This window comes from Galleria mellonella, unplaced genomic scaffold (assembly GCF_026898425.1).
Source record: "Galleria mellonella isolate WM207_F2 unplaced genomic scaffold, CSIRO_AGI_GalMel_v1 utg310, whole genome shotgun sequence".
NCBI lineage: Eukaryota > Metazoa > Arthropoda > Insecta > Lepidoptera > Pyralidae > Galleria > Galleria mellonella.
Genome location: NW_026442071.1, coordinates 1,020,753 through 1,048,241, shown reverse-complemented (window position 1 = coordinate 1,048,241; position 27,489 = coordinate 1,020,753). Strand labels below are relative to the sequence as shown.

General features: G+C 30.9%; 1 long non-coding RNA gene across 2 annotated transcripts; it reads right to left on the bottom strand.

The window, feature by feature from the left end:
* Window positions 1-828: 828 nt before the first annotated feature.
* On the bottom strand, window positions 829-26,447 carry LOC128200905 (uncharacterized). Of its 2 annotated transcripts, none has more exons than XR_008252955.1 (3): window positions 26,391-26,447; window positions 5,303-5,386; window positions 829-1,140 (listed from the first exon to the last, which is right to left on the bottom strand). It is a non-coding gene; the product is annotated as an uncharacterized LOC128200905 (long non-coding RNA). The 2 variants fall into 2 exon arrangements; XR_008252954.1 differs by lacking the exon at window positions 26,391-26,447 and adding an exon at window positions 11,670-15,447.
* Between the last annotated feature and the right edge of the window lie 1,042 nt (window positions 26,448-27,489).

Genomic DNA, 27,489 nt, shown 5'->3' with positions numbered 1-27,489 from the left:
CCTCTTGGGCGTTATGCCAATAGTTGCTATGCTTGGCAGGCGTATTGGCAAGTTCATTGAGCTTTAATGATATTTTAAAAGAGACGCTGCTGCCCATTCCTTGATCATTAAGTTTTATTAGTCGCCTCTTACGACATCCACGGAAAAGGTGGTCGATTTTATGCTGGGATTACACCTAAAAATGTAACTCTTTTGTCACGTAACTAAATAATAAAAAGTGAAAAAGAGACCATAAGCAAATTGCCAAATAATAAAATTAGAACATTTTAATAAAAAAAAAATGATAAATAAACATATCCATGTTAAGATAGCTTCAACCACAAAGTGTTTCTCTTCTCTCGGATTTATTGATTGACAAGCGCAGAGTTCGATTAAATTCTCGCGATCCAGCACAAGCATTACCTTAACACGACGTGAACCTTATCTACTGCGAATAGCATTTATATGTTCCTTTATTTATTCAGGGTCGAATACTAATTATTTAATTAATTATTTTAATCACTTAATGCCTGAAATAAAAATAAATTATATGTCGCTGTATTTGAACATTAAATTGTTCTGTGATAGTTTTAGTATATTAAAAATATTTATATTGTGCACTTAAATGAATATACGCACTATTCTTTACGATAATAAGTAAAAAACGTCTGCGTAAACGTTAAAGGCAAATAATGTAATAATTACACTCGTACGGTCATAGATATATTATACAATTTTCGTTTAATAAACTTTACTTATTATATCGTTAATTTACTAGTGCTACTTAAAAGTACTCAAATATATTTGTCAAATTATAAACTTGCAACTAGGTTAATTAAAAAAAGAATGTTCAGTAAATTCTCATTTACTTCGTAATTTAATAACAAGTTGCAACACTAATAAGATCAATTAGAATACAGACGCTTGCCTCCTAGCATGGATATAAATCTTGCAGTAAGTTTTTATTGGGCCCCAAAAAATCTCTGATCATGACGAACCATTCATGTGTAATTGGGTTCAGCGGCTTCACATAAAATATGAGTTCTCGGCTTGAGGAGATTTTATAGAGAACATAAACACTTTATTGTGTTTTTGTCTGCTTCCCTTCATATACTGTTCGTTCGCTTGTGCTCTCCGCTGATCTTGCTATTTAATGGGAAACTGAAAAATAAAGTAAACAACTTCTTTAGATAACAAATTATTCTCTAATTTATCGTGTTTTCTATCTATTGACAATCTGCTAATTAAGTGGTCGAGATATTTTATTTATTTTTTTATTTATATAGTATAATTTTAAATTAAGCTATTTGGCTATACGGTGACGTATTTATATAGTCTGTCAAACATAAAATAATTAATGACATATCATTTATAATAATCACTGTCAGCTAAATTAGTTTTTAAATATTTATAGAAGAAAATGTTTATTTGATGAAGATACCACCCATAAAATGAAAGAATCTGTCACATTTGAAAGTAAAGGATTCGCAAGTTATTACAAAACATGTTCAAGACGGTTTCTTTTTTCATTCAAATGAGTAGATAACAGTGGAAAGCTGTTACGCTCCTGTTGTTATATAAAGCATAACTGCAATTCGAGTTATAGACAAAGGTGTGAGACAGAGAAACACCAAAATCGCTATTCAAAATTTTCCGAACGAGTTCCACTTCAGGTGAGATTCATTTAAGCATAAAATTACATTGTCTCCCCGACATTGTCGTGTGGCAATGAACTGCACTTTGACATAAAATCGCTTTGGATGTTATAAATCCATTTCATTACCTTAATAAAGGATGACTAAGGAATTCGATAGGAGAGCCATCATTTTCTTCGCCCATCTCTTACGTCGTGATAGTTAATTAGGTAATTTCAGATCAACGTAATGACAGCTATAATAGTGTACAACATAATTATAATGACTTTGTTACATTAATTTATTACTTATATAGGTGTATCCTTTTATTTATTTTAAGAGAATGATTTGTCAATAAAAGTTAAATAAAAAATGTAATGATGATAATTTTCAAAAATTATTATTTTTATTTTTCATTCTATTTTATAATTGACTTTCAGGAATTATTTTCTATTTGGTCAATGGACATTGCAGTGCATTTAGTGATGTTTATGGTATTATTTATGTCTGTAGGCGATGGTTACTATTGCTCAACAGGTGGAGTATCAGCTTTTTTTTATACCACTGAGGTAGCAAACAAGCATACGGCCCACCTGTTGGTAAGCGTAAATAAGCTTATTATTTGTCATTCAAACATACAAAAAAAAATAGAGTGTGAAAACGGAGAGAAATTGGTGGCTAATCTTAGAAAAACAACTCCGTAAATTTGTTAACAATCTTAAATTTATATACGGTAACTAGTTACTTAGCTACATTGCTTGTTGTAAATAATTGCATATTCGTCAATTACATCATCATCATCATCTTTCTATCCTTATCCTAATTATTATTTGGGGTCGGCGTAATATGTTGTTCCATATTATAAACACAATATGTTTTTCCATAATACATTTGTTTATGGTTTACGGTATGGAAAGGACTGAGGAAAAAGAAAAGGAACGTTGGAAACGCGTATAAGAAATTGGTAAATGGGAGGAATAAGGGAATTATGTGGAAAAGGAAGGGGGAGGGGATACTGCTATTCGGAAAGGACTGGGACACTACAGCGGCTCAGGAGATCGGGGTCGCATACCCATATGCCCTTATTCTAAAATCGGCAGATTTCTAGAGAAGAAAACTCCTGACATTCTTCACACACACTCCTGATATTCGTCAATTACAATAAAAAAAAATTACAGTAAAATGAATTATTATTAAATGTAACAGAACATTTTTAAATAATACTTAGGTATTCTTAATTTTACACTGTGAACGTTCATACTTACTTGTGTACGCATTAAAACATAAGTCGTAATTGTAATTTCTTCGCCCCAAAACCTGTGGTGGTTTCACACTAAAGGTTAAAAATTAGACTAATTTCAGCACAATACACTGTTTTTTTGGCGTGTACTGGTAAGTGCGAATAAGTATAAAATTAGATGTTAACAATCGCTAACAAGGTGAAAATACTAAGAGAACGTTCAGTAAACTTGTTTCACTTGATGTTTTATTATATTGGATGGTACCTTTGTCAATCAGAAGCGGTTAAATCTACATTTTGTGGTCGAAATAATAACCCTCGTTAGCTTCAACAAAGAGTCAGGATATATGTAAATTCGTGAAAGGATCGGCTACAAAAAATCCAGGCTTATGCGTGTAACAGGTGTGTTCCTGACTCGTGATTTCTAATAGTTGGTATTCATGCAGTAATTACAGGATTGAATCAAACATTAAATTTATTTTTTTTACAAAACTTTTACCGTCGTTGAACAGCAGCGAAACTTTCGATTTTTTGTTATTGTAAGATACGCATTATTAAATATTACATAATTATAATAGCGTGGTAGGGTAAGTTCATTTTTTTACACGGTAGGTATTTTTGGAAATAAAGATGAAGATGTAAAATATACTTATTTTCAATAATTAAGTTTTATTAATGATATAATTATTACGTATAACATCATTATAACTAAAATATTATAATTTTAGTGTCATTATATTATTATATTTAAGTACATAGTTTTCATATCAAACGTCAAATTATGTTTGACAAACTTATGTTGCATTTGTACATTTTAAATTATGTTTAGATATCATCGTATCAGCCGTTAACTCTCTACTGCTGATCATAAGCCTTCCCCGTAAGGGGGGTATTGCCAGTGGTCACGCTTGCCAGGCGGATTGGCAACCACAGTTTGGTTTTGAGTGATGTATTAAGAGAGACGCTGCTATCGCTCTATCATTAAGTTCCCTAAGTTGCCTCTTACGACCTCCACGGAAAAGAAAGGAGTGGCCTACTCTATGCCGGTTTAGGTATAATCTTGTATTATCTTTGTAGACAATTATGTATCTACCGCGTTACTTAGAGAACCACGGAGAAATTATTGTTCGGAATATTCTAATGCATTGAAAAAGAAATGACAAAAAGACAGAGACATTGTAGAATAAATAAAACGCCAGAACTAGAGATAGGTAGGCCTTATTACAAAGATGAACCGTAATGGTTAGGTTAGAACGATATTCGAGTGAAGGTTCCATGTTCGTCATAGGACTCGAACACGCAAAAGGTAGGATGACACTTACCAGCAAGCTGGCATGAATGGAAAAGGGTAAGTAGATATGTAATGATGAAAGGGCACCTTGAATCAATGTAATGTAACACTAGCTTTTATAGTTAGACAGAATTATTTCGCACACAATATTGCGGAATATTGTTGATGATAAAGAAATGTATAGTAGTTGGATGGCAGTGGCTCCTGAAATGCGCGGCGTGGGCGCCTGTCTAGATTTACGAGCGGGCCGATCACTTCGCGCCTGCGCGACTTATACCTTATTACACTTTTATTGCCATATAACTTCCTTACACCACGCCTGGTTACCAGATAGCACAGTGAGAATATAATATTCATTATTTGCTCATTTCATTACAGTCATTTATGGATTACGATACCTTTATCGAGGAAGTAGAGTTAGTACCTATTACAATATTTATTCAAAATATTATGCGTTATTAAATTTATATAGTACCTAAGTAATTAGACTTAAAGTTGAGTGTATATATATATATATATATACTACTACTACTACTAGGGACTCGTAAAGGATATAGAGTTTTGTATATTGAATTCCTGTCAAACAGTGTATTGTCTGTATATATTTATTTATTTCTGTAAATAGAAATTTACCAAAGAAATAATATGAAAGTTGACATGGCAACCGGCCGTTCATGCAATAAGAAAATAAACATAACCGTTTAAACACTAGGGAAAATATAAACACTTTACAATAAGTAGGTGTAACATGTTGTATGTTATGATATATGGAATCATCTGATCTCAGGAACAGATATAAGAATAATAAATAATCAGTTCCTTATTGTAAAATGCAGTTATTCGTATTATAATAGTTTCATTCAGGATGCTAAATCGAGTTCAGTCAATAAATTAACAATCAGACATAAATGTTGTAAATTAACTATATGAAATTTATTGTGGCTGGATTATAACATATGTTAATACAGTTGATTGCTGTTCATTGTAGGAGTCATTGCGTAAAACGGTAGCCTCGTAAGCTTTCATTATAACTGTATAATAGTAGATGTTAGCTGTGTTCAAGTTTTTCCCCCAGTAGGTCGTAAGTGTCATTGTGTTAAGTGGATCGTAATTATTTTCAACTATCTTTACTAATATTATAAATGTGAAGGTACTGACCTTTGGTTACTGCGGTCAGTAACAACGGTACAAATATCGGTATGTTTGTTTTATTTTGGCGTCTTAACGTCTCAGCCAATCGACCTGAAATTAAGTATACACGTAATATTTGAGATACACATAAAATAGATACAGATAAAAGCTACTTGTTTTATAAAAATAGAATAACAGATAAAGACACAACAACACTATGGATGGAGATGCAATGGAGAAATGTAAAAATAATAAGAGAAGAAATATGTGCATAGAATAATTTACAATATGGTGTTATAGTGAGCTTAAGACGAACGAATTTATTTTTCCGAGAGTAGGTATACATATCCAACGAAGAGGATTTATTTAACTAATTAATTTTTTTATTAAAGTTTACCAGCACTAAAGATTTATAGAAAATCTTAAATTGATTATCAAGTCATAATCAATCATCTAAATCGAGTAGAGAATTAAAAGAACTTTCAACTTTGCTCGCACTTTGCTGTGATGATTAATAAGAAGTGTTATCAAACTACCAATCAAATTTTTCCCCGTTAACTTGTTATTCAATCAAGTAGATGATAATTTCTTAGTAAATGCTGGCTAACTACTTTAAAATAACTAATTGGATCAAATTTCGGCTCTATCATTAAGCAGTTTGACTAGTGCATTATACGTACCTATGTCAGTCAGTCAGTCACATTTAGGTAGGTATTTATCTACTATCAAAAAAAATTGTAAAGGATAGGTAGAGGGCAGAGATAATTTTATATGATGTAATCAATAGGTAACAATCGAACCAAACCAAGGCTTTGATCACCTGACAAATTAATATTATTAAACCATTAAAAAGATTAATACATTTTTTTTTGGAAAAGACTACTTAGTGTAGTGATACTCGTATTGTGAAGTTATGACAATTCACAATCAGCCAACGGACCGCAGGTTGGGATTAGCTGATGTAATCCGATTGCCAACATCATGCTCGATCGATGCTACCTCATATATTATTTCCCAGCGAGATAGAGAGCAACGTTGATTTATTTGCAATACTGCAATTATGCGCTTTTGCATGCTCGACTTGAGTCTAAGTATGCATGTTTGTTTGTCTTGTTTATAAGTATTTTGTAGTTAACATGGTTACCTAGTGTTTTAAAATTGCTTTTTAATTTATAATTTAAACATTTGTTCGCATATAACCCTATACCAATAGTTCTACCAATTTTTGTAATTTATTTATTTAACATACTACACTCATAAATATTTCATAACAATATAAATTCTATTAATTATTGTATAGTTTATTATTTCTCTATATTTGTAATTTCTACAGAATAAAATGTTACTTGACATGTTAATGTTAAAAAAATTAACAATTATTTAAAATTTTGTGCTACATTATCACACTGATCATCAAAGTAAATTGTCTATTAAATATTATGAGAAAACAATCACAAAATATTTTTACGGTAAAACTCAGAGTAACCAGACTCGAAAGAATTTAAAAAAGTTCGTTTCCTGCATTGGCCTGTTTTAAAATCGAACAAGGGACTTCAATTATGCAAAGTGACGTGTTTACAACTATGTTTATAACTACGAAGGCAAGGTTCAGAAATAAACATTATAGCATGGCAAAAGTTAAGGTTATTGTGGAAATTGCAAACATTGTTTTATATTTCTCTAAAACCTAAATCGGATTTTTAAAATACAAATATATACACAAGGTATTAAAACGAATAACCTAATTCACAAATCTCAAATAAAATGTAAACCGTATAACATTTTTAATTAGATAAATTTTAGAATTATTGTTTATAGGAAGAACGATCGAGGTTGATAGAAACTGTGTCTATATAATTAAACTATGTTTATATTAATAATATTTAAAATACAATTTAATTTATGGATCTGTCATTATATTGCTGCAACTTAAATTTTGATCCTTTTTATATTTAACTTAAAAAAATCAAACAATAATATGTTGTATAATATATAAAGATTGCAAAATAGTCATTATTTTTATATTGCTGACTGGATGGATGGATTAAGATGTATAAATCAGCGTGGACGTGACCTTTCTCATGCGATTTTCAGGGTACGGTGTGCGGTCGCGTTTCCCATTGACGAGCGGCGATTGATCGATGATTATATCTTTATCCCGGAGGCCCGGAGTCCGGACCTATGCACCGGGAGCGGGATGGATGGCAGCGCGATGTATTCTGATCGCGATTGAAACTTCTTGATAATTGTGAATTAATAAATTATGGCTACGTTGTTGTTGCAATGTTTTTACTATTGTTTTTATGTTTAATGTTATGCAAGTATATATGTACACCTATACATACGAGTATATACATAAAGTAATTATATTTAATTATTATTATAAAGTGATAGAAATATGTTATGAAATGTGTATCACTTGTCAACATACACGATGGCTAGAAAAAAATAATTTATATAATTATTTCTAATCTAAATTCCTAATTATTAGTAATATTTGGAAAGGCTACTAAATCTATATTTTATCAATACTTTATATTTTATCAAGCAGATCTAAAATATTAATGAAAATTGGTGATAAACAATAATTTAAATTATTGTTTATCACCAAACAATAATTTAAATGATGCACACAAATCATACATATAATGAAAATCTGCAATACTTTAGACGTTAATTGCTTTCTATTGATTTCAGGTCACTTATTTTTAGCTTAATTTTTAGAAGAGTTTCGAGATATTTTCGCCAGTTTTACATATTGCAGTGTTTAGATGATTTTTTTTTAGTATTAATATAATTCTCAATTACATTAATACTTCTTCCTTATTAAAAAAATCTTTATTTATTTCATGGATCAAATCATTGTGTTCGTGACAGGTTAACATTATTTTCGTTCTACCTGTGTCATTCACCGTGTCGTTACAGGTTGCATCGCAGCACAAAAAAACTCCTTTCAAATGTAAATCAGCACAAACCGACAAAGCAAATTGTCACAAATAAACACTGATACATTTAGTTTTTTGTGAAAGTGTATAAAAACTGTATTCGGTAAAGGGTCAGACTGAACCAATCAATCTAAGATAAAAGTATATTTCTCGTTTCTTTTTTTTATACGATTCTTTTTGATCTTTGCTTTGTATTGATGTTTGATTGTTATCCGTGAGACTTTGAATAAATACAAATGTTTCCTTTTTAAGTAGATATTGTGATGACGTCGATGTAAATAAAACAAATAATTAAAAAATATGTGTTTTATATGAATTAATTAAAAAAAATATATTATTTATTTTATTATCTATACTATAAAACATAAGAGCAGAAAAGTTAATTTTACTTTCGCAATAAATATGGAAAATAGCTAAGAAATCATTAAATTTTAAAATTTACGATTGTTTTGTCTATTTGTTTTACGTCATCATGAAACCAGATTCATAAGAATGTTACACTCTAGTGAATGCTAATAAATAAGATTTGAATACATTAATCCAAATATTGATTTAACCCTATCAGTGACGGAAGCAGGTGCTCGGTGCACGCGCCTTTCCACTCAGAATCAATAAGCGTTTCCTAACTATGAAATTAAATGATAATCACGCCTTTTTTGTATTTTTATAAAGATTTTAATAAGTACATTTGAATGTAAAGTGAGGGAATGACAACAGTTTACAGAAATTTAATTTTATTACAAATATTAATTATAATACAAATAGCTTTTATCCAAGACTTCGTCCGCGTGATCGGGACATGGTTACTGACCGAGGTTAAAAGTAATCTATGTCCTTCATTAACCGTTAAACCATTAAAGCGCTAAGAGGTAACAAACAAACAAGTCACTTTTACAATAATACCTAATATTAGTAAGGATAAACGGTGTGCTATCTCAAAGAGGAGGCAAAAATGTCGCGTGTGTACGTGAAACAAGTTATGAAAGTAGATGAAACAGTAAACATACATATCTCTTACATCATTCTTCCTCATTCAGAAGATTGAAGTAATAATTCTTCTTCATTTATCTTATGAGGGAAACTTTGTACAAAAGTCAACTGCTTGGGTACGTCTTTGCCATTTATGTTTTTGATGTGAAGTAGCTGTACTAAATGTGGTAATGTATCAGATTGTAGATTTAGATGTAGCAATAAAATATCAGATTCTTTAGAAATAGCAACACATAAGGGGTATCATAGGCATCACTTGTGTACTTAGTGATGATATATTTTGGGGATAATTGTCACTTTTGGTCAGATGAGCTGCTAGCTTGTTTAACATTCTATGGAGATATATTCTAATAATAAAAAAATAAATAGTACTTTTTTAATATTTCATTTCGTCTCCTCATGTTGTGTATAGTTGTGTAATCATGCATGTGGACTTGGCGGTGATAATGTATTTTGAAATATTGTTACATTTACGATTGTTTTATGATTTAACATTACTTCAAACAGACGTAGTTTTTATAGTTAAATTTTATAATTTAAAACTAACCAATCAATTATATATTTGCATAAACATAGGTGTAGTTATAAGTTTGATGTTGTAGAAATGTAGTGCGTTATGTTTAATCATCATAAGGTATAGAAATTATTAATTATATAAACCATTAATTAAAGATAATAATAATAATATGATATAGATAATAATAATACAATACAGTTACATTATACAAAAATATATAACAATTATTCAGGTAAAACATCTATATATATTAATAAATCACAAAAAAATTTGTTATTTAATTAGATTAGAGTATGATAATAGTACTAACACAGTATATTATTCGGCTTATATTTATTGTAACCTTTATTTTTATTAACAATATTATTACATTTTTTGTAAATTAAACATGGAATATATGTTGCCGAGCCCTGATCGGACGGTGCTATTATTCATTTTAACGGTTCGCCCGCAGTCCCGCACCCACGAGGGGGTTGTGTTCGTACGTCATGTTCCACTTGATGTTACGGCCAGATATGCACTGGAGTAGGTAAGCCTTTTTAAGGCAGATGTGTAAACCCATAATTGGAGCGTATCAAAACATTAGGACCGTGATGAGACCCGTGCGATTAACGATTGTTTCTATAAGTTTCTATAAGCGATGAACGTTAGACGCACATGTATATTTTCTACAGCATATGTAGTTTGTAATTATAAATCTTTCGACTTTGTTAGTACTTAGAAATTTATTGTTTAATTTTTAAATTAATTAACTTTATAATTAAAAGAAATATACCTACCTATTATTATTGTTCAGTTTTACACTCGCCAACGTCGCAGTCAAAACGAAATCACAGAAGTTTATTATTACGAGTCTTTCGAGATTTAAATCAGTTCTGGCACATTATTTTTATCAATATTATAAATATGAGAGTGAGTTTGTTTTTTTTTTTATTTTTTACCTCTTTGCATCTTTATGGCTTAAGTAACTACTATGAAATTCACTATATACGTACTACATGAAATGGAGAAAACTACGAGTACTTTTTGTCCCGGTCAGCGAACAGAGCTGATCATGCGGTCAAAGTCGTGTATAAAAACTAGTACTCAATAATTTTCAAAATGGTTATGGTTTGGAATTCTTTGTAAAGTTACAAATTAGATGACCATTAAGCAAACTGTCGTATTAACTAAGTATATAAGGAATAATCAATGAAAGTTACAAATACACATAAAAAAGACATGAATTGAAATCTTCCTCTTTTAAATCACTTAAAATCTGCTATTTTTCCATTAACTTTGCAAATCTAGTTTAACCAACTAATTAGTTTAACTATATAATTAACAGTTATTTGGTTTGTAAATTAAGTTTTTATAGGAAATTTATCTAATCCTGTCATTGTGAACAACACTGATATCCACGATAACGCGAGAGTTGATGAGTCTAAACTGTGTGAAATACAAGACAAACAGGTATAGCTAATTTATAGTCTGTTATCTTTATGTCGAAAACTAATTAATAACTTTTTAATTATTTACTACATTTAAAATTCAGAATAGTATATAAGAAATTTGTGAATAATTATTATATCAATTTTGAAAACAAATAAATAGAGCGCATTCGGGTAATTTGAAAATACAGAGTTAGTAGCATACACTAACATTTGTAGTTACCTTATATAAAAAATTTGAGTAATTAATAATAGCGTTCACCGCAAAAAAGATGCCGTTTGTCGTATATCTTTACTTTCAGGGCGCTTCCCTAGATAATAAGTTGAGTCTGGGGATTTTTGGCGTCGATATATCTAGCGACGTCCAGTTTTGCGGTCATCTGGAAGAAAAAGCTAAGATAGCTTCCAAAAAGTTGGGGGTGCTCAATAGGGTGAGACGGTATTTCACGCCGAAACACCGCCTGAAACTGTATAAAGATCAAGTGAGGCCACATATGGAATACTGTTCTCACCTGTGGGCAGGAGCGCCACATTACCAACTCCTTCCGTTAGACCATATTCAAAGTCTGGCAGCTCGAATTGTGGACGATCGGCGCCTTACTGTCCGACTCGACCCATTGAAACTGCGTAGAGATGTTGCATCTCTGTGCATCTTCTACTGAATTTATCGTGGAGAGTACTCTGAGGAATTGTTCGGATTGATACCTGCTGCTGATTTTCACCATCGTACAACCCGCCAAAAACTAAAATTTCATCCCAACCATCTGGACGAATGGCGGTCCTCCACCGTGCCTTTTTCAAGGCACTTTCTTTCACGCACAACCACTCTTTGGAATCAACTTCCATTAGCAGTATTTCCGAACCAATACGATAACATAACCTTCAAGAAAAGAGCATATTCCCTTTTAAAAGGTCGATAGCACACCTGCAATGCCGTTGGTGTTGTGGACGTTCATGAGCGGCGGTAGTCACTTACTATCAGATGAGCCGCATGCTCGTTTGCCCCCTGTGTTGTAAAAAAAAAATTAACCGAATTACCCGCACCTATTACCTATGTACATCATCATCATCATTGTAGCCTTTGTCCGTCCATTGCTGGACAAAGGCCTTCCTCATACCTATGTATATATTACCTTTATTAATTGTTTTTATTTTTATAAATTCATGGCAGAAACATTGTCAGAAATAAGCCACAAGGGTTACGAATTATTTATTATCCGTTTATTAATTTCTTCTTTCTATATATCATCAACAGAACAGTAAAATATCTACTTCACTGAAATAAGTCAGATCTCGCGGCGGTGTCTGCGTCTATTAGGACAAAAGTAAACCTTTATAGAATGTGGTCTATTTATGTATTGGAATTTATTTAATACCGACTAGCCGTTAAAATATTATTGAGTAATGGATATCAAACAAAGTTTGATCTATAATATTAGAAGGCTAGTTGACACTTAATAGCTACTACAATATTTTACAAAACTGATGTGTTTTGCGGACGTCCGTATCGCTGGTTAGTTGATTTTTCTTTTTTTATGGGTGAAAATGGTATGCGCTGCGCTAACGGTATACGCTTGCGGAGCACCAGTAAAGGGTGATAGATGAGAATGAAAACAAGCCCATCGTGATGAATTCATCAGGAATTAACCATGATAGTTTCCAGGGAGAACCGCGTGGAGGTCGACCTGGGATTCTCAGTCTCTATTACTAACAATCCCTTTCCCCCTTGGTTAGTTGATTAGAATTATTATTGATTACCATTAGTATGGGTGCGACTGCCAATACTCAAAGATTAACTATTATTTCTATTACCAGTAGTTCTACAACCTTAGCCATCAACCTCCGACAATATACTACAATGTTTGGTAATTTTGGAATGTATACCTACTTGAAATTTACATTACATAACTGTATATATGTAGATATAGTTTTTACGTAGAAAGAGTAAGCCGGGTTAGAACAGAAATCCCTATCATTCACGTCAAATCTTAAAAAATAGGGTAATTTATCAGAGCAGGTAACTGTTTGCATATGAAATCGTGTATTACCCTAAAGGCGACTGGTGACTTAAACATACATCAATTCACTGTGATAATACTTTCAGTAGAGTTATTTGGAAGTAAGTAGGTAATTTAGTAGTAAAATGTCTGATCTTTTTTTAAAATTTTACGATAAATCACAAAGAAGGAATTATTATATAATGGTATGTACTCGTATGTATTTAATTTCTTTTTATATCTGGTACAAATACTTAACAAAACAATAACATATATTATCAATTAACAGGAAGACATTCTCATATTATTTTCATTAATCCTCAAAAAATAAATCTACCTATTTTGGTAATATAAATACATAGAATATTACATTTGTTGAAAACTTTCAAATACTCAAATAACATAGACAGTGGGGGGAAAAAGGGGTTTTCAGTAATAGAGGGACTAGCGGTTCCTCAATGCGGTTCTCCCTGGAAACCATCGTGGCTAATTCTTAGTGAATTCATCACTATAGGCCAATTCACTTGTTTTGGTTTTCATCCTTAACCGGTGCCCCGCCAGTGTATACTGATAGTGTATGCGCGGTTACTATTCCATTATCATTCATAAAAAAATAAGCAGTAAGTCAAAAGATCTATTTTACTGTTATTTTAAGTCACTATAATATATTTTTGAAGTATTTTACATAATTACATTTATACAACTTAGTTTTCAATAACAAGTAGCGCCACCTAGTTATTGAAAATATATCAAAATATTCACAAATTGACAATTCATTTACTTAAATTTAGACAACGTGTAATATATAATATTTGATAAAAAAAAATTCTATAATAATATAGTTAAGTAAATATTTACGAAAGTAAAATCTATTTACAAAAATTTTGTTAGTTATAATTAAATACTATATTAGTTAATTTAGCTTTACATGTAAGAAATATACTTATAGTACCATTCATATATTTATTTGGACCTCAATAAACTAAATATGTATTATATTACCTATATACTCTTTATATAATTAGGATAATGGAAATATAATGATGTTACCCCTTATATATTTAATTTTGAAATATAAAAAAAATTGCATGTTTAATAATAAAGCAAGTATAATAAACACTATTTAATAATATAGAAAATTGATTAACTCAATATAGCGATGTATAGCTTGATATTATCTGCTTAATAATTAAAATTAAAACAACTTTAGATCATTTTGAAAAATGTTATTATTACTTATTCATAGGTTTAGTAATTACATAACATACTTGTCCATTAAAATGATAGATATAAATTTCCTTTAGTAGAAAATTGTTAATATACGAAAACTACAATTATTTAAAAATATATACCTAACAATAATTTTACCATAAATCGTCCTCTAGTTTACACTGGTACTCACATTTTGCAATTTATTACTATTATTTAGTGGGAAAATATATTTTATTATCACTATCTGAGTCATCAGAAGAAAATCTGACATCAATATTGTATTCTTTTTCTTTAGAGTCATTATGATAATTATTGATTTTTACTCTCTCTGTCGTAACTTCAGCATAATTTGTCTCTTGTATATGGGTTGAAGTAGAAACTTGATCCTTACTTTTCTTTTTTAATAACAATAAATCTGTAAGTCCAGTAATACTGTTTGTTACTTTCTCTGCTTTTTTACCTACGTGATCCATTAATTCAGTCACTATTCCTCCATTTGACTGTTCACAATTTAGAACAAAGAACAAACTACACGTCAATAATAAAATACACTTCATTTTGTAGATTTTCGAAAAAATAACTTAATTAAGCTTATTAATTCGACACTGTTATTTCCTTATTTTCCTGTTTGCCTCTGAACTGAACAAATAAATAAAATGGCTCGAAGATTCATTTTGATAACCAATGACCTTTTTGTACCTATATAATTCAAGATAAAACGTATAGGTATTAGTTGACTGAAGTTATATTTAGTTTCTTATTTCATTTCTATTAATTTTATTTATTATATTTCTTTTAATTCTGTGAAATCATTAAGATATATTTATATTAATCCTAATTGTCAAATAATAAAATTTTGCTAAGAAGTGTATTTTTTTCTTATATGCTTTATTAAAAATGTAAACATATAATTACTTAATATTTGAATACAGCTCTACTATAGCTACCTATTGGGCTCTTTTACAACCATTAGGACCATAACATGAAATAATGCTTACATTGTAACAGAGATGGCGTTGCAGTATACTCATATATGCTGCCATCTATTTTTTTAGATATATTAACTGTGTAGTAGACTGTACGCAAAATTTGGAGTAGCCGAATAGTTTGTCACTGATTCTAACATTTGCTACTAGATGTCACTTAGTATAATCTTAAAAATATAATAATAATTTGGAATTTATAGTTATTATAAAATATAGTAATAATAGATTATTAGAAGTTCTTATACAAAATGATTTTGTAAAAGTATTATAAAGAATCCAGATGGATTGGACGTTTACTATATCTTTATAGTATTACATCTGTAATATTAATTTCTGAACTAGGAGATCGACTTATGAAAAAAAAAAACGACTATTCAAAAATGTTTATTTAAGTTTACTTTAAATAAAAATAACTAAAAATATTTTTATTTAAATAATTATATTAATTTAACATTGGGAGTGAAAGTAAACATTATGTAATAACATTAATTAATAAATACTACACATGCGGGAAAAATTAAGGGATCAAAAAAGTCAAAATTTTCGGAATATTGAATAATGGAATAAAAATGTAATTTGAAGCTTGAAGTTTCTAATTTCATATCAATAATAAAAGAAACAAACTTTGAAGCTAAGTGAACAACTTATCCAATCCATAAGGTAGTTAAGTTGCGAGTTCTTTGGATTTTTTTAACAAAATCCATAATTAGAAACTTCAAGTTACAAATTGCTTTTTTTTTTATACAATACGACCATTTTTATCAAAGATGCAGCCATTTTAGAAATCGCCAATATGTAGATTTATTTTGATCCCTTAATTTTTTCCACTAGTATCATACACAGTCTAAAGAAAAGTGTATAAATACTCTTTATTGTGTCCACCAAAAGGTTATAATAGTAAACTTATTACGAGTATAAATAGATACAAAGAATTAAAAGAAATGTTCATATTGAGAAAACAATCGGCTGCCTTATCGCAAAAAGTAATTCTTTATACTATGCTATTTCGTTATAATTAAATGAAACGTATTAAATAGTTTTTACTACTTAAGTATAATAAAGTAATAAAGGAAAAAATAAAGTAAAAAGTAACGGTCTTGCCAATAAAGTAATAGTGGACGACGCGATGTTCTTAAGGGATGAAAATGGAATAGTTAAGAGATATTGCTTCATCTGTTTTAATATAAATTGGAATCCATCAATAGAGGATAATAGGTTGAAGTTCGATGGTTTCATGCGGAGATTGCATGGAAGTCGACTTGGCTGGCATAGGTATATTGCACTAGCAATATTACCTACTAATAGCAATATATATTACTAAATGAGGCCGTTAGTTCTTATTATTTACAATCTTCTCCTCTCGAGTTGGGTCATTTGGCTCCCAACTTGTAAATATAGTTGAGAAAATTGATGTGTGACTCATCCGACCTACTTATGCACAGATGCTGATTGTTGGATTAGGATGGTCTGTCAAAATATTTTTGAATCTATAAAACTAAGACAGTTTGCAAAATAGTATAATCAAAAAGAAAATAATATGCTTGAGCTGATTGTACGAACTTTATATTTTGCACACTACTGGCTGTATCTCATTGCTTCACTCATAGTCGTATTCTGATGTTAATATGGCAATAGCCTATAAGCACATTTTTTGAGGTATATAAAAGTATTATAAAGAATTCAGATGCCTATGATATAGCCTTCCTCAAGAAATAATTTATTAAATATAAAAAAAATAATCACATTCTACTGCGAGAGATTAGTGTGCTCAAACAGAAAAAAAAAAAACTACTTATGTTATACAGTATAAATTAACAGAATCGATTGGTAGAGTCCTTACTAATTGGCATGACAACTGACAAATTGAATTCATGTGAAGAAAGATTATCTGACCGAATGGCTGTATTGATCATGCTGCTCGTAAACAACTTTTAAGATGTCATGGTTGAGCTTTAAATGAGCAAAATTCAGTGAATTCAGTATCTGGTGATGCAGAAATTGAAGATGAAGTTAAATCAGACTGGGTCCTTCTTTTAATTGGTAAATTTAAATTATTCTTGATGAAGATGTATATTGATTAACTTTGTAAAATTTTAAGACTACATGGATCGATATTCCTGTATGGTATTCCAGAAACGTACACATAATTAGTGAAGTCTGTCCTGCTATGCTATTAATTTACTGGTATTCACTTCATTAAAAAAAAGTATGGATTCTAATAAAAAAGTGTTGAATAGCAATCACTAGTATCCCTATAAATGCAAGAAGTAAGACAACTTCCAATAAATAATGATTTAAATTGAAAAATAATTATTAAATTTCCTTTACTTTTAATTCCAAAGTATTAAATTCTAGCGTGTTTTTTTGAAGATTTCAATTTGAATTGGATCTCGTACCTACATTCATGCAGATACGTCCCTAGGGAGTTTGTTTCCAATCATACTCTTCGAGGCCATTTCAATGCCTTTGAATACTGTTTAAGCGGTTGATCTCCCGCAGTACAACTGCAGGTCGATTAAACGATGTCTTGAATACCTAATAGGAACAGAGAACGAGTCGGGAGCTCTCTCGATTCACTCTGTGCCGCATAAATTAACGGCGCGGGCATACAACCGCCGCAATTCCGCAAAAACTCCAATCGTAGGGGAAAGTTTGGCGATTAAGCTGTGAGGCGTGGCGCGGCCAGGTCTGCTCCTGACAGTTAGTGCCGCCACTTGTTATAATCCGTTAAACTTTCGACCCTCGTCAAGGTAGCTAAGAATTAATGGAAATGCTTTCTTTTCCAGATTTATGACATTCTTTTTAGATCCTCGTGCAGACAGCAAAGTTCTGAAAGCTTTGACAACCCTACGATTGCTCGCGCTCGCGCCATATCTGTGTTACGTAATTACAAAGCGCATACTACGCTCGTCCTAATAGAATTAATTTGCATCCTCTCCTATGCGAAACCCTCTTAACATGTTTGCATAAAATTTTCTGTGTTAATTTTTAATTACTCGTGTTTTAGATTCATCGTAATTCTCACGAGGAGAGGGTGCCCGTTTCGGAATACTTTAGATATTTAACAAATATGAGAATGATATCATAGGTTTTATTTTACTAGCGTAGATATTGCTTTTATGTATGCCAGTTAAACGAACAGATGATATTCTAGAAAAAAAAAAAACTAAAATAAAAAAAACAAATAATGATTGCAATGCACTTCTCAAAAAGGTTATATATATAATAAGGGAATATTTAATATATATATATATATATATATATATATATATATATATATATATATATATATATATATATATATAAAATATTCTGTTAATCTATTCACAGTTATTTAACTATAGCTTCTTTACTTCCATCAACAATAATTGTGATATATTTTATATAATGACCACGTGGTTTACTATGATATACGGCAGGGAGCTCCGCTCTGTTCAACGGTTGGACAAGAAGTGCCTACCCACTCAAATAACAATCTTTTATATCTACAGGACCGAATTCGAATAAACAAGTTAGTCAGGCCACGTGTTCTTACAATTTCATTACTTTTTATTTAAGTATCATGATAATAAATAATTATAAAATCAATTAAAATATAAATTAGTGTTTTATATACATTACAATAATAATTCATTACAAAATTTGGTATAATAACAATTTTAATATTTTGTTATATTTAAAGTTTTTATGCTGATTTCTATTAATAAATGAAGATACACATTTTGACAAAATGTTTAAGAAAATCAATATAATTTAAAATAAATATCTAACACACTTTTCATAGTTCTGTATTACTGAAATTCATATAAATACTTATAGAAATAGGTATTAATTATTTAACTTTTTAAAATAGTTACACTAATATTGCCATGTTTTCATAGATACCATTAACTATATGAGTAAATTTATTTTAAGATTAAATAATGTTATTTATTCTATTTAAAGATAATTTTCAATATTATTTCAACAAAATCATAGTAGGTAGGTACATATAAGCAGGCAGCATTTGCTCGCAAATTTCTCTCCTAAATATTTGGAATAAATGCCTAATTGGAATACCTGAGAACTCGTAATGAACGGAATTTTGTAAATAATTATAGGAATTAATATTTTAATCGCTGTTATTAATTAGAACAGCTTTAATATTATCTTGATATTTCAAAGAAGAATAGCGAGACTTCTCAGATACTATTTTCCACGAATTTTTGAAGTGGCTATAATTATATAGGTAACAACAAATTGGCAATTTCATCTAGCTTCTCATTAACTAGAAATAAATATTGGTCGGATAAAAACTATAAAATTGTTGTTAACAGCTTTTCAAACGTAGCCAATTAAAGTGCATTATCATCGTCATCAATTCAGTCGTTATCTGATCACTGCTAAAAATAAGTTTCTACTTTTGGCGGGTTTAACTAAAGTGTATATATGCATAAAATTTGAAGAACCTTGCTCTATTTTTGTGCAAGATGTTTGTGAGTTTTTTGTATCAATAATACAAGCTCTGTTTACTTTGGAGTTGGATGGTGTTATTATCATACGTTTATGTTCAATGGCATTTATTAGTTATTTACTAATATAAACATTAATTTCAAAATTTTTTGGGTCACATGCGTTTTGACCAATCTTTAACGTCTTTTTTCGTAGTATTTAGTAGGTAACTCGAAGTAATATCACATAGTACTAATAAAAAATCTTTATGTAAAAAAGAAATATGCACAATAACAAATAATAAAGTAAATATAAAGATTAGAAAAGAATGGGATACTTGATCAAAAGAATTTACAAAACTGAGTAAAAATAATCAGCTGTATTGTATTCAATCGAGCGGTTCGTTCGCAGTATAGACATTATGATAATCACAGGTAGGAGCGAAATCACAATAGGTTTGGATATAAGAAAAGAGAATTCCCAAAGACGATAACATGGCGGGAAAAACGCTACCGTAAACCGAGAGCAATAAAGACTGGCAACAATTTATTTATATGACGCATCGGGGAGAAGTTATCCACGGATCGAGGAAGGAGGTAAAATCAAGTTGATGCGTGCCAAAACCGGGATGAGAAAATAGGATGTTTCTCTATATATCGTAATCACAGCTAATCTGTAGGATCCGATTGAGTCATGCAATTTATTGACGTCGTTAATGCTGTTATTTTTACCAATTCCTTTTATTTCTTGTAAGTATTAGTCGATTGCTTTGTAAGCGAGTTGTCTATTGAGTTCGGTATTTATTACCACAACTAGATTGATTGTAGCTAATAATATTATTATCAGAGCTATTAAAACTAATTACAATTAGTTATTATTACAAAACTTACAAAATTATTAGTATTATAAAAATTCTAAGAATATAATATTGATATATTTAATTTTGATATCTACATTGTATTAAATTTAGTATTAGTTAATATATACACTAATAAATAATACCTAAAAATATGAATAGGAACTGAATTCGGATTGTGATAATAGAATTTACAACAGATATTCACACAACATTCTTATATTCAAGTACTTAGTGTTTATTAGGCATTTATAATTTTTTTTATTCTTAAGGAGCGAGGGAGACTGTACAAAAGTCGATTGCTTGGGTACCTCTGTCCCATTCGTGTTTCAACCATGAAGCAGTTGTGTTTGCATAACTGTGTTTTGGTTTGAAGGGTGGGATATGGCGTGAATTCACTGGGTAGAGAGGAATAACACCTGAGTCCTCAGGAATGGCAACACATGGGGGGTATCATGGGCGAAACAATATACTCTGTTATGTCCACGGTACTGCTCATGTCTATAGGCGACGGTTACCACTTTCCATCAGGTGGGCCGTCAGCTTGTTTGCCATTCTAAGTTGTATAAAAAAATCAATTAATTGACGACCCACTTGATGGGAAGTAGCAACTGTCGCCCACGAATACTTGCAACGTGATTAAAAAATATTTGTTAACTACTTATCTACAACCAAAAATAATCTTTAAATATTCTAAGATGTAATAACAAAAATAATAACGTAAATATTAATGAGAAAATTGGTGGACTTTATTACGTTCAAAACGTTTCAAGTAGGCACCTAATGCTTCATAAGCTGCTCTGTGTCAATAATATCAGTTTAGTAGCGGTAATAAATAATCTTTTTTACTAGAAAAAAAAGTTGTGAGGTTGTCTACACTGTACAAATATAATTACCTTTTAAGGGAACCCTAAAAAGTTAATTATAATATATTTGTATCGACTGATAATTTTTGTGCAAAAGATTTCAGTTTAGTATATATCTCTAGTCTAGCTCTTACATGAAAACTGTAGAAATGAAAAAAAAACTTTTTTTAAGATGTCATTCGTAGGCGCAAATGAACGGCAGTATTTTTTATCTATTCTATGCAGTGTTTTCAATATGTTTGTAGTGAAGTGTTTGACACCCTACCAAGCCTGTTAATTTAGTTTTAAATCCGATTAATATTATAAATGTGGAAGTGTGTAAGGACGAATGGATTGAATTGGATGGATTGATGGATGTTTGTTATTATTTCACGCCAAAACTACTAAACGGATTTAAATTAAATTTGATACACAGGTTATATCTTAACTTAGTACATAAGGTACTTTATGTGTCGATACAAGCGGGCGAAGTCGCGAGATAATTTTCTTAGTTAATTATTAATTTAACTCTTTATTGCTCTAGAAATATTAAATACATATACATTATACATATATATATATATATATATATATATATATATATATATATATATATATATATATATATATATATATATATATATATATATATATATATATATATATAAACATATAAAATACATACATGCTTATCTTCCATATACATGTCATAATAAGAAAACTACACAACGTATGTTACTTATTATTAATACATATTATAATTTTTTAATGGACGACAGTGGAATCGTATCTACCACCGGCACTAGTGAGTAATGATTTCCAGAATCCCTCTTGGTTCCAGGTACTAGGTTGATCTGGGGGACCACTTGCAGGTTGATCTGGTTGGGTATATTGCTAGTAATGGGGTCCTTAGTCCCCATTACTAACAATCCCTCCCGGCCCGCCCCTATTCTACATGTTGAAAAATTACAGGGAAGATAAACAATAGAAAACAAGTTTCACGTAACTACATTTATACATAGTAATACAGCAGTAGATAGGCAAAGCACGTGGGGAGTAAAACAAACGGGCCATGAAATTAAGAATCTGTATAGTGGTTGGTAGCGGCAAGCCAGGACACGGCAGACAGCAAGCAAATAGGAACTATTTGTTCTAAAACGTATCACGTTAGCACGCACGGCTCTGTTCACGTTACGGAGATTTATCGGAACTAGTCACTCATTGAGTCACTTGTGTGTTTGTGTTCAGTTATACTACAGATGAATATGAACTGGTATTTTTTTTCAAATGGAGAGTCGTTTCAATTGGACACCCTTTGATCTAGAACATTGTATATAGTTTGCGTCCTTTAAAACTATGTATTTACCATTTTATTCGATATAGTAACTTATTACATTTTATTTTTTTGTTAATGGATAAACAATTGTTGATTCAGTTGAATTTATTTTATTTTTATCTTTCGTCTCGCATTACTTTATGTGCTTTATATTTCCTCTAATTGCCATTATTTCCTTTTCTTTTGTAATGCTTACGGTCATTAAACTTTAATTTGTCCTTTGATTGTGCAGTAATTTATACAAGTGCTTTAAATAATGTTTACTTTTAATCATTTTGTTTTATCCATTCATTCAGAATCTCTGGTATAATTTATTAATCTATATTGAGGACTTGGACAAGTGAGATGGACAGAAATTATTTTATGGTTCTGAGAAAAGTTTACTGATTATATAGTATCTAGTGGAAAGATATGGTGGTATATCTATGTTTGTAAAAGTATAAAAAATCGTGTGTTATTATATAAATAAGAGCCCAGATAAAACCGATGTCGTTGATTAAATATTAAATTCTAAAAATCAGGAAGAGAATAATAGGTTGGTAACGATATGTCGGTTTATTAAAAATGTTAACCTTATCCTATTTGGTTCTATTGAATATTATTATATTAATAAACTAGCGGCATCCTACAGCTCTGCTCACGTTAATTCGTGTTCTTAACTACTACGTTTATGTAGGTATATAGATCCTTGAATGTGAATATGCCTTTATTTAACTTTATCTGTGTTCATATTGAGTAACAAGTGTCTTATAATTAAATTACTCGTTTTATACAGTTTATAATTATTAAAATCAGTTAAATATTCTTAGCAAATGTAGTAGTAGTTGAGTCTTTAAAGAGCGGCATGCTAATTGATAGGCAATTATTATGCTATAGGCTATTAGTGTGATAGGCAATAAGGGTCTTCATGGGTCCAAAAATAAAAAAAAACATATCGAATGATAAAGCAATATTTCTTAGGATACATTATAAGAAGTGACGTATGTTCTAGGTTTCTTTCCCCCGTGAATTACTACTCGTATTAACGATATCCCTTTCCTGGTTAACGCGAAAATCTCATTAACTTATTCGCTCGGTGTGGCGCGGCCAATAATGTTTCCGATAGCCAATCTAATGAAATGTTATAGCCTATTAGTGATAGCTTCCATAAATATTTTTAAATACATTTAACGATAACATTTTATTTTACTTTTTAATGCCCAATATGTACGCCATAGAATATTAACAATGATAATTGTAAAAGGAATAGGTATATGAAAAGTAAAATTGAAATAGATTTAATATACCTGAAGGATTTTTAGCTATTTTTATAGTTTAGCACTTGTTTCATGTAGTGTGTCTAAGCATAACTCAAAACATAAATTGAGTAATGGGGGGGGGGGGGGGTTAGTAATAAGGTAAATTCATTGCTTATAATTATATCCTCTCAAGTCGACCTCCATTTGATTTTCTTTGAAAATGTTTAACACGTTCCATTTACATCTTTCAAAAAAAAAATTAAAGATACAGTTTAAAGCGCTATATATCATTTGAGAAAAAGTATAACTCCAATCTAGGATGATGAAATGAATGAAACAATATACAATTATTTGACACCAAGCAGTGCGATGGCATAGTTTATTTAAAATCTCTTCGTGCCACCATACCCACAAATTCGACTGCAACTGTGCCAATATGTAGTACAGGTACTTCGATATCTGTCTGCACTTTATGGTTATTGCAAACAAATGCTAACGTAAACAACAAAAATGGTAGTGTAATTCCTTATTTAATGAAACCGCTTAACTAATTTTAACCACTAAGGTGGTAAATGAGCATACGGCTCATCTGATGGTAAGCAGTTTCCATAACCTACGAACGGCTGCAATACCAGGGGCATTATGTGAGCGTTTATGTGAGTTTTTCAGAGTCAGTAAGACTCTGAAAAAATATCTTTACTTCATTTTTTAAGTACCCCATGCTGTAGTCTTTTGGAAAAACATTGTCCATGCCATAATTTGAGCGTTCGTGGGAGGAAACAGCTTTGAAACCGGGCTGTACGCGACATTTCAGACTCTAAGATATGAGGATGAATTTTCTATTGGTAGCTAGCTATACGATGATAGAAAGTGGCCATGGGCATCATGTTAAACAAGTTCATTATATAAGCAGTAAAACATGCAGAGTGAGGAATTTCTACTAATATTTAAAGGTTCCATACCATTTGTAAACCTGGGATCATCAACAATTCTCATAGTTTTTTTTTTTTATTAAGCTTTAAGTTTCTGTCGCTATGTGGTCAATTCTCATAGTTAGTCGTTGCATTGTGTCGATTATATATTTAATATGGTGTTTGCTCCAAATTGACAGATAGGATAATTTTTATCTTGACAATGAGAATAGACAGTAAGTGGGGGAAAACAATGTTTACTATATCAGCTAGTTAATTATAAAATTACCTATTCATTACAGTATACAGGAATAAACGCACATTCAAAATAAACAGAAAAATACACTTAAAAAAACAAGTTTAACAATGTCGGGGTCAATTCGTAGTGTCTGTCAGGTCGGACAGACACGCAAGTCCCAAACTGTACAGTGATATTCCCCGGAGGATAGCGAGTCGCCACTCCGCGGTCACGTATAAATTACTCTGAGGGGAATGGCTCTCTCTTTGTTGTCCCGGCAAACTTACTTTCTTCTAAGGTTTAAATCCTGACTTGAATTACGACGGTCGCTATTTAAAGGACTCTTTGGTACGCCCGTAACGCTATTAGGACATGGGCCACGTAAAAAGTCAATAAAACTGTCAAATCCTCGGGTTTCGTTTTTACGAGCATTAGACTCGATTTTGTTAAATAAAATAAACTCTTTAACATAAAGCTAATTACAAATCAAATGAACGTAAGCGAATGCGGCGGTATGCTCACTTTCCGCCACAGTTGATTCTAATATGCTCAGCGAAATACCAAGTGTGTGGACAAGGCATGTTACGTTTATCACAACAGTATTCAACAAATATCTTTTTTTTATGCTGCTTAGAATGACAAACAAGCTGACGGTCCACCTGGTGGAAAGTGGTAACCGTCGCCTATAGACATGAGCAGTACCATGGACATAACAGAGTATACTGTTTCGCCCATGATACCCCCATGCGTTGCCATTCCTGAGGACCTCATTCTTATTCCTCTGTACCCAGTAAATTCACGCCATATACCACCCTTCAAACCGAAACACAGCCATCTCTACCCATTGAGAAATTACAATCGTAAGCATCGAGAGTTGTAATTATTTTTATTTCTTATATAATAACTGCATAAAAACGAAACTAAAATCTGAGATCTAAACATCATGGAAAACTAAAAAAAATCTATTGAATCTCTTTGATAAATAATTTATTTGTTATACCAGAAAAAACGGTTACTATAAAATATAATTCAACATTAAAAAACTAAATATCTATTTAATTTCTTTTAAATGGTTTTATTTATGGTACTTCAATTAGGTACCTATAAATATAGATACTACTTAAATATAACAAACTTATAATCTATATGAGAAGCAATTTAGACAAATTACACAATGACTCACGTTTCAGTGCGAGCAGAAAAATTCATCTCTCATACGCGCTAAACACCAGCAATACCCTCCGCTGGAAAAAACATTAGCGTTGTAATTTGACACTAATTAACCGTGGACGTTATGAAAACGATACATCAACTGTAGCATCACCACGCCTACTTAATACTAACCGGTATATTAAGAGCTTCGCTTCCTCTCCCAACAGTTAGCTGTTGCAGAAGTCCAAAAGGAACTTGCTATGTGGTAGCGGGTCCTGATAAAGCGGTTATATGTCGCGGCGCATTCATCAGAGCAGTTAATTTGCTAGCAGATGAGTCATGACACCATCACTCATCTTATAAGGTAGTTCCGTCGTGAACACACGGCGTCCGCGTCGGTATACAACATTGTGTTAAGATATTTAAAGGAAGATCAGACACTAGTGCCAACAGGTCTTATTAAGGGTAAACTTTATATTTCATATATATATATATATATATATATATATATATATATATATATATATATATATATATATATATATATATATATATATATGTATGTATGTATATATATAAAGTATATATATATAACAAACGTTGAATGTATACCAAATCCATGCAAAATTAGCTAAACTTAATGCGTTATTAGAGGTGACACGGCGACATTGTTGCAAAACCGCAGGATTATGTCGGCAACATACAACTAGACCACAGCGGCATATTTATGTTGCTGGTATATCTATTTAATACATTTCAAAGGGACTAAATTTTGAGCATTTTGCATACTATAGTAATAATAATAACCGTGTGGACCCGGCATACAATAGGCTATTCCTTCCTTTTCTGTGGGAGTCGTAAGAGATGACTAGAGGTAGAGTGAGAAATGGATAGTAGCATCGCTCTTAAAATATCTTCAAAGTCTAACTACGGTTGCCGTACTGCCTGCCAAGCGTGGCAACTACTAGCAAAACCCTTCAAGGGTAGTGGGGGCTTATGTTCAATAGTGGACAGTTAAAGGCCAATATGATGATGATGAACAATTAATAATGTCTATTATCGATTTATAAAATTATTGTTTTTTTTTTTAATAGGCAATGCTATTTGTTTTATCTGTATACGTCGACGAG